This window comes from Erinaceus europaeus, chromosome 13 (assembly GCF_950295315.1).
Source record: "Erinaceus europaeus chromosome 13, mEriEur2.1, whole genome shotgun sequence".
Taxonomy (NCBI): Eukaryota; Metazoa; Chordata; class Mammalia; order Eulipotyphla; family Erinaceidae; genus Erinaceus; species Erinaceus europaeus.
This window is the reverse complement of record NC_080174.1, coordinates 10,308,339-10,317,824: the sequence shown is the minus strand read 5'-3', so window position 1 is coordinate 10,317,824 and position 9,486 is coordinate 10,308,339. Positions and strand designations below refer to the sequence as shown.

The window sequence follows — 9,486 nt, the reverse complement described above, 5'->3', positions numbered from 1 at the left end:
TAGTCTTGTTGAGGGCCAGAGTCCGCTTGGATAATACGCTGCTCGCCTGTGTGTGCAACGTAGGATCTTGCCCAGCTTTCACTGCACTGAAGGAAGCTCCAGTCCTGTAGTTTCTTTCACTTTCTTTTTCTCTATCTAAAAATTCAAATTTCCTTCACAGTGGTTTGTTATCTTAAGATTCAGGCCTTAATTTTCAAGACCTCTGCTCCTCCTCCTCCTCCTCCTCCTCCTTTTTGCCTCCAGAATTGTCCCTGAGGCTTGGTGCTGGCACTATGCATCTACTAGTCCTGGCAGCCATTTTTTTTTTCCATTTTATTGGATAGAACAGAAAGAAATTGAGAGGAGGGGGGGGGGAAGAGAGAAAACTAGACACATGCAGACCTGCTTTGATGCTTGGGAAGCATCCCCCTACAGGTGGGGAGCCAGAGGCTCAAAACCTTGAGTGGATTCTTGAGCTGGTCTTTGCTCTTAGTACTAGGTACACTTAACTGGGTATGCCACCACTCAACCCTCTCAAGATCTCCTCTCGATCCAGTCCTGGGGTGGGCTCTGATAACATAAATATTCTTTCAATGTCCAGCAAAGAAACATGGAGAGCATCATGCTAGAGCCATCTCAGTGCAGTTAGCTTTTCATTTGTGATGATTTTCTAGGTCGTTTTGATTATAGCAGTGACCAATGAAAGGTACAAATTAACTGACTTTGTTCTTTAGGAACCTAAGATAGAAATGCAATTCTTCTGACTTTATACCCTAAAACATAACCTACCCCCTCCCTCCAAATACTATTAGTAGTAGAAATGAAAACTAAAATGGCAGTAGCTAATCACCTAAAATCTATTAGGTGATGTCCAATATATTTGACCCTCGTATTCTCTACTCTTGATCACCTCTTGGGAGGCAGATGTATTTGCTGTCAACAGTAATGTTGTTACTGATATTCCATCTCACCTAAGAGGAATCTGATATTAAGGAGCTTGACTGATTTTATTAAGTTGCAGAATAGGTTCTTGTTAGAGCTGGAATTCAGGAAGAATTTCATTTAGTATGCCAGTCCATATAATTCCTTTGGTGTTATTCTCTATAGAATCAGTTTTTTCAACAGAATTCTAGGCAGGTGTCTATTTGCAGCTGCTACTGATGAGCCCACATCAATAGTAAAGAATTGATTCTGTTGGGGCCAGACAGAAGTGTACTCGGTCGAGCACACACACGTTATCATGTGTCAGAACCTGGGGTCAAGCCCATGGTTCTTATCGAGAGGAACAAAACTTCACGAGTGGGGAAGCAGGGCTGCAGGTGTCTCTTTCTCCCTCTCTGTCTCCTTCTGTTCTCACCTTCTCTCTGTCCTAGCAAATAAAAGAAAAAAAAAAGCAAAAAAAATCTGCCTGAGTCTGTGGATTTGTCCTCCAGGCACTGAGCCCCAGTGATCACCCTGGTACACTCAGCTGGATGCACTCCCCTGCACCCCTCTGTGGAGGTACTGTTTTACACATAGAACATCTTACTGGAAGGTGACCTTTAACAAAGAGTTGAAGGAGTCTTGCAGGCTTCTGAAGGAAGAGAATGCCAGGTAGGAGGAATTGTAAGGCAAACGCTATGAAGATGGGGCTCCTTGGAATTCTGGGGAAAAAAATCAGGTGATCATTTTTGCCAAAAAAGAGGCAGTGGAGCATGGAAGGAAAATTAGAATTTAGAATGAAAGCAGAAACAAGACTGTAGAAGGTCAGGCCATGTAGAGAACTGGAGAAACTCTGACATTTACTTAATGTTTTCTAAGGTCTTACATATGCAGGGGACCAGAGCTGGCTTCTTAGCCTAATTTCTTCTATATAACTGAGAAGGGAAGGAGAAAGGGAGAGTCTGAAGCAATTTCCCACTCTCCATGGAGTTCCCTTTGGTGCTATCCATGGTGCTCCCATAGAGTGGCAATCTAATCCAGGGTCTCCTGCATGATAAGGCACACAGCCTACTGGATGCATGATTTTCCAGCTGGTATTTCATTTACATGAGATAGAAGATCACCTAAGATTTAGAGCATAGAGCATCGGTTGCTTCTAGGAGAGAGTAATTGTATAAAGACAAAGTAGAAGGAGGGATGTTAGGTAATAGGTGATACCAATAGTTCTGCTATTGGGGACTCCAGCAACCCCAATTGATAGAGAGTTCCTATCTCTAGTGGTATAGGAGTTACTGTTAGTGGCTATAAAGCTAATAATCATAGTGATTAGAAACAGGATTTTATTGCTGGAAACCAGAGACCACAGGGAAGGGTTAGGTGTGGCTAATTCTTTTTTTTTTTTCCCATGGTGTGACTGCCCCTTTAACAACTAGGTTGAAGGTTTTTAGGGTCCCACTTCTAGGGAACGATTACAGCTTTCTCCATTTGCCCATAGTTCTCCTCACACAAAAGATGTAGTTTTTCTTTTCTTAGTCACGACATACTTGTTTTAATTTTTTATTTTAGACTTGTGGAACAAGGGTAACAGACTAGTAGTGATTTGTGACAATGCCAGTGATAACTCTTGGTTTTCACTAGAGTAGAAATAGTGGAAATGGTAAAATTTGATTGTGTAAATGCTTTGAAGGTATAACAGAAAGGACTTGCTAGCATTCTGGATAGTACATATGGCAGGGAAGCATCAAGAACAATTCAAAGGATTGCCACATGAAGGAAACTGTGGGATGTTGTAGGAAATACAGAGGTTGATATATCTTTAATTCTTTTTTATTTATATAAAGGAATCATTGACAAAGCCATAGGACAAGAGGGGTACAACTCCACACAATTCCCACCACCAGAACTCTGTATCCCATCCCCTCCCCTGATAGCTTTCCTATTCTTTAACCCTCTGGGAGCATGGACCCAAGGTCATTATGGGGTACAGAAGGTGGAAGGTCTGGCTTCTGTAATTGCATCCCCGCTGAACATGGGCATTGACAGGTTGATCCATACTCCCAGCCTGCCTCTCTCCCTAGTGGGGCAGGGCTCTGGGGAAGTAGGGCTCCAGGATATATCTTTAATTCTTATTGGTCTTTCATGGAACAATGCCAAGAAAGATACTGGATAGACAAATCAAATTTGTAGGCATCTGGAGTAAGATGCCACCATGTTCCTTTGTTGTATCCTTTCCTCCTGGGAGAAGTTCAGCATTCCAGAAAGCTGTTTCTGCTCTCAATAGTGATTGGAATAGAGTCAACACAATAGAGTCTTTTGTTCTCCACTGATGAGACCATTTGAAAAGAATATTAACCTTTACGGAAAGAGAAAATGGTAAATTCTGAAGCTATAGAGTGACACATATTGACAATAAAACCAACAACAATGTATTTTGGAAGGGGAGGGGCAACCATGAGCAAGATCTGAATCCTACTTCTGCTGTGCTTAATAGGGTGGCTGCCAGATAAATATGATTCATGAAGCAGTTACTCTGCCATGCTATTGTTCTATGGAATGAGGTGCAGTCTCATGGGCTGATGACAGAAATCAGCACGGAACCATGTGAATACCAATCCCAGAAGGTCAGAGCAAGACTTCTTGCCAAAAGGTGATTGCTACCTAGGTAAAAGTTAGGGGAAAATTAAAGAGCTGGAAGGACATTTTAGAATGTGCAAGTTACATTTGCAAAGCAAAGAAAGTTAGTCTGACCCGGGAGGATAGAAGTTGGTCAGTGTGAATTAATTCCTCAATCAAATGACACAAAAATTAATTGATTAGTAGGAGTGGGGTAAAGAGTTAAAAAGAAGGAGATGAGAGAAGGCCATTTCAGAGAGATCAGCATTCCCCACACTGCATTCTGTAGAATGCTGTGCTCCTTATTCATGTGGTAACGTTTCCTAAGACGCAGAATTCACACTCCATAGCTGCCAGCAGCAACCCATGCAGACTAGTTCATGGTTCATTGTAACTTTCATGTTCATACTGTAGGTCAATTATATATCATCACTAAACAAAACAAGACAAAACACTATTGCCATAGATTTGAAATTTGAAATGCAAATAAGTGAAAGGTCTGGGAAAGGATAATATTTTTCTGGTGGTATTTTTTTGAAAAGAGTGAAAAGGGATATATGTATATATATATATATTAAAACATCATAATCAGTTTTAATTACTGCTATCTGAGCAAGTGCTTTGTGGCAAGCAGAGAAGGCACTGTTCACTGCTCATGTTCATGGGCTCAGAATGGTTTGTACGTATCCTGCATTGGAATTGCCAAGGTCCTGTTTCGCTATTGTGCTCAGTCAGTGCCATAATTCTCTCAGTGTCATGGTGTGAGATGGAATGGGAAGCATTACGCTAAGGGGCTCTTTTTGTTTTTATTTTCAGTGTCTTTCCCAATTGTCTCTGCAATTTTCTATCCAGACGCCAATGTGTTGTCTACTAATGGGATTATACCCAGTCCAAACTTCTCAAACATATGTTTTTAAATTTTTTTATTATCTTTATTTACTTATTGGATAGAAACAGTCGAAACTGAGAGGGAAGGGGGTGATAGAGAGGGAGAGAGAGATGGAAAGACACCGGCAGACCTGCTTCACCACTCGTGAAACCTCCCCCCTGCAAGTGGGGACTGGGGGCTTGAATCTGGGTCCTTATGCATTGTAACATGTACATTCAACCAGGTGTGTCACTGCCACCACCTGGCCTCTAAGCACAATTTCTTTAGTAAGTCATGATAACTTATTTTATATCAGTGATCCTGGTTTCATGTATAAATTGATAACATAATTAAATCACTGTCACATGATTATCAAATATACTCTATACTCTTGGAAACATTATCTATGAAGCTGGAGAATTAACCACAGCTGAGGACACTCATTTGTTTAAAGATCAAGTGGAAATTCTAGCACAATCACTGCCCAGCTGGGTGTCCATTCATAAGCTCCTGGACATCTCCCAGTATGTAAAATGAGGAACAATCATCATATGAACTTAGTTGATAAGAATGAAAAATCTTGATAGTTGATTGAAAGGAAAGAACAATCTCTTGTGAATGTTGTGAGAATGAAATGAGTTTACTACACACATGGAGGTCTCTCAGTTAGGAACTAAGTGCTGTAAAAATATTAGCTCTTGGCACTGAGGAGGCTGTGTCACCCTGACTCTACCCCAGCAGCCCGAGGTGCTCGCTCACTGGGGGGACCTGTGTTTCAGGTGGTGCGAGCAGCTGAGGAGGCCGCGTCCACCCTCGCCAGCTCTATCCACCCAGAGCAGAGCATCAAAGGGCTCTGCCCCATCATCCAGACTGCAGACTACCCCATCAGCCTCGCCGCCCTCAAGAGCAGACCAAAGTCGTGGAGAGGATCGCCAAGGAGTCCTTGCTGCAGCTCCTCGCCGACATCACCCCGGGCTTGCTAAGGGTTATGACAACACCCAAAGTAGTGTGCGTAAGGCCAGCGTGTTTTGCTTAGTGGCGATTTATTCCGTAATGGGAGAAGAGCAGAAACCTCACCTCGCACAGCTCACAGGGAGTTAAGATGAAGCTACTAAAGTTAGATATCAAGAGGACCCAAACCACCAACAGCAATAGCAGAGGCTCCTCCGATGTGTCCACACACAGCTAATGGCGACACCAGAGTCTCTTTGTGTAGCCTGAGTAGAAGCAATCGGTGGTGCCTCTCAGAGACCCTCCTCCCCTCCCCACTTCACCGGTTGCCCAGTCAGTACAAGGAGGCCCACAGCTATTTATTGCAATCAGTATTTTGGTCCCTTCCAGCTTTTGTGTAGGCTATTATTGGTATTGAATGTAAAGGAAGCAAGGCCTGTATTGCAATCATCAAACAGAACAAAAGGAATCAGAAAGAGCCAACTTAGACGTGTCTTATGCAGCCTGTTGCAATACCAGACCCTGTGTGGGGGCACAGTTTTTAAAACCCAGAACCCAAGATCTCTTTAGTACTTTAGCTTTCTCCGCTTAGTTACTGATGTAGTTGAGGAGAGTGTGTTAATTTTTGTTTCTCTTGAATCCTAGCTGATTCTCTTACAGATAGGACAGAACCCTCCCCTCCCTCATTCCAATCCCTGACCCCCCTCACACAAATACAGTGAAAGGTTGTTTATCTGTCAAGTTGTATTTTGAGATACACTAAATTTGTGAGTCAAGTCTTGACAAGAAGTGGAGAGAAGCCTTAAGATGACCTATTAGCGAACAATTGAGATTTTGCTTCTAAGTTGAGCCTGGAATGCCTGCAGGCTTAGGTTAGAACCCCTCCCCCCCACAGGCTCTTTCTAGGACAGACTCCAGCCCCAACCCACCCCAAAACAGTTCTTCTGATGCTGTTCCTATCCAGATTTACCACTTGAAAGAGTTCAATTTGAAATGCAAACACAAAAACCAAGGCAACGTGATACTGTCAGCCGGAAGGCTGCCTCAACTGGTGTTTCTCTCAGCACAGAGGTGACAGGAGAGCTGTTTGTTCCATTACTCAGATCTGGGGGGAAACACTGTGGAACAAGCCTTCTCCTGTCATGCTGGCTCTTGGCCACTCTGGTACAGACCATCTTTTCCCTCTTACCCTGGCCCAAATTGCTCAGTTCTAAAATGTTCTCACTAAAATCTGATGAAAGGCAAAAAGAAAAAAAAATTAGCTCTTATTTTTATTTGTAGGTATTCTCAAAGTAGCTACAGAAAACACGAATCCTCATCTGGATAGATATTCGAAGACACAAGGGATATGTCTAAAATGATCCTCTGCTGCTGAGGTATCAGGGGCGATAGCCTAGTGGTGTCTTAAGGAGAAACGGTCAATCTGATGGTGAATGATTCTAGAGCTTTGGTAGTAGATGAGGTGTGGCAGATATCGACACCTTTGTTAGAGTATGAAGTTATAGTATATGCTTGATACTGTATAGCAAGATGAGTGCTGCTGTAAAGCAGTAGTCAACTGAAAGAAAACTTCATATCTGAGGTGGTGGGTGTGTTAACTAACATGGTGGGGAAATCTATTAACAGTGCATGTCTATGTACTAAGCCACCACACTAAAATTTCACATATCTTACTATTTTACTTTTCTTTAAAATTTTTTTTATTATGATAGGACAGAGAGAAATAGGGCAAGTGAGGAGAAGAGTGAGGGAGAGAGAGAAAATGCAACTTCTGTAGCACTACTCTATCTCTCATAAAAACTCCCCTTTGCATGTGGGGGCCAGGGACTTGAACCCAAGTCCTGGTGCACAATAACTTCTATGTTTTACCAGTTGTGTCGTTGCCTGGTCACTCAGTTTTACTGCTGAATTAGGCCTCATAATGATAGAACAAAGCATTTGTTCTGAATGTGTTTTCCATGTCTTTCTCCTTTCTCTGTTAAAACAGAGAATCTAGAGATTCATTTGCACTTATCATTCCGATTCTTGAACCTTTCTGGAATTTAGCTAGAAAGATAAATTCCCCGTTGTTGTCATCTTCCCCAGTATCTTCTACTGTTCCTCCGTATCTTCTAACAGGCTTCTGTTCTTTCAGAAACGTGATGGGTCTAGATCTATAACAGATCCCTCTTTCCACTGTCACTGGTCATCTGCATCAGGGGCAACATAATGGACCCCTTTGTGGGCTCCTATAGGACCTGGATTCAATGTGGATCAATAATGGTAGGGACTGTTCCATTCTCTGAAGGGAGGTTGGCCAACATACTCTACCATCCAAGGAAAATGGGTCCTGCAATTAGTGCAGCCTGGAATGTTCCTAGCTGTGACTACAGAATGCGAGCTCAGACCTACAGGGATGCAGAGGTCACATAGGCTCCTGCGCTGAATATGGGCCCCAGATCAAATCGATGGGGTTTATAGTTAACAATATTTATATACTTTTCCCATATTTGGGAGCTACTCTCTTCCCTGATCCATCTTTCTAGTCCTTTTTCCAACTCTGACACCATCTCCCCAGACAATAACTTGGTCCATCTGCATGTTAGATGTCAGACAAAGGCAAAGACTAGTAAAATCACTGGCCTCTTTGAATAGACCTAAAATAGACCTATGAGCTTTTTCCAAAACAGAGACCCCAAATCTTCATCTGCAATATTCTTTCCTTCAGGTTCATGATTAGTCAACAATTTTTTCTGCTTTATTTGTTAACTGTTTTTTAACCACCAGGTTCTAGTTGATACCATGATGCCAACCTGACTTCCTTAGGCAGATGACCCCATCAATATATCCTAGAGCCCTGCCTCCCCAGAGCTCTTCCCCACTAGGGAAAGAGAGAGAGAGGCTGGGAGTATGGATCGACCTGCCAATGCCCATGTTCATTGGGGAAGCAGTTACAGAAGCCAAACCTTCCACCTTCTGCACCTCATAATGATCCTGAGTCCATACTCCCAGAGGGATAAAGACTAGGAAAACTTTCAAGGGAGGGGATGGGATACAGAGTTCTGGTGGTGGGAATTGTGTGGACTTGTACCCCTCTTATCCTCTGGTCTTGTCAATCTTTCTATTTTATAAATAAAAATTTAACAAAAAAGGTACAGTAAAAAAAAAGAAAAAAGAAAGAAACCTATGATCTTGTGAATCATTATTAAATCAATGAAAAAGTCTCTTATCTTTTCTTTAAATGTTTATTTATTTATTTATTCCCTTTTGTTGCCTTTGTTGTTTTATTGTTGTAGTTATTATTGTTGTTATTGATGTCATCATTGTTGGATAGGACAGAGAGAATGGAGAGAGGAGGGGAAGACATAGCGGGGGAGAGAAAGATAGACACCTGCAGACCTGTTTCACCGCTTGTGAAGTGACTCCTCTGCAGGTGGGGGCCGGGTGCTCGAACCGGGATCCTTAGGCCAGTCCTTGTGCTTTGTGTCACCATTGCTTAATCTGCTGCGCTACCGCCCAACTCCCTAAAAGTCTCTTATCTTTGAGTGTATCATTTTCTCTCATGGGTTTATTTATGTGATATTATTTCATTGGAGATACTGGAAGGATTGAAAGTGAGCTGAACTCTAAATCTACGTTTTTAAATCAGAAAACACAACAACAGTAGTGCTAATAGAGTCACCTCCTTCCGAACACATTACAAAGTGTTCTCAATAGAACAGGAGGAAAAAGAGATTGCTATATTTATAACACGTTGAAATATGCATGAAACTACTTACATTTTTAAAATTATTCATCAAGGACATAGAGCAAATTGCTAATCTGATGTAATTGAAGCATTTGTTTGCACTGTCAAGTGAATTCCTTTAAGTTTCTTATCAGATCAGAGTAAGAGAGATATTTAGGTATAGTCCACAGCAGCAAATCCAGGGTTGTTAGTTGTTTGCTTGAGTCTTGTGTACTGAGGGAAATGAACACTAGAGGAATCTATAAGACTCAATTTCATCTGTTTCCCTACGGTTTGATATGGACATTTTAATATGTTTCAAAATGAGTCATATAAACATCAAATAAGACTAGAGTCAAGACTACCTTTTCAGCTTACTGATGAGAATGACAGCCAGGGAACCAGAATTCAGCAACAAGAGAATTAAGAAACTTAAATTATTATGACA

The 9,486-nt window shown here is 41.9% G+C and overlaps 1 pseudogene; it reads left to right on the top strand.

Moving 5' to 3' along the window:
* Positions 1–2,554: 2,554 nt before the first annotated feature.
* Positions 2,555–5,896, top strand: LOC103107841 (CLIP-associating protein 1-like; annotated as a pseudogene).
* Positions 5,897–9,486: the final 3,590 nt, after the last annotated feature.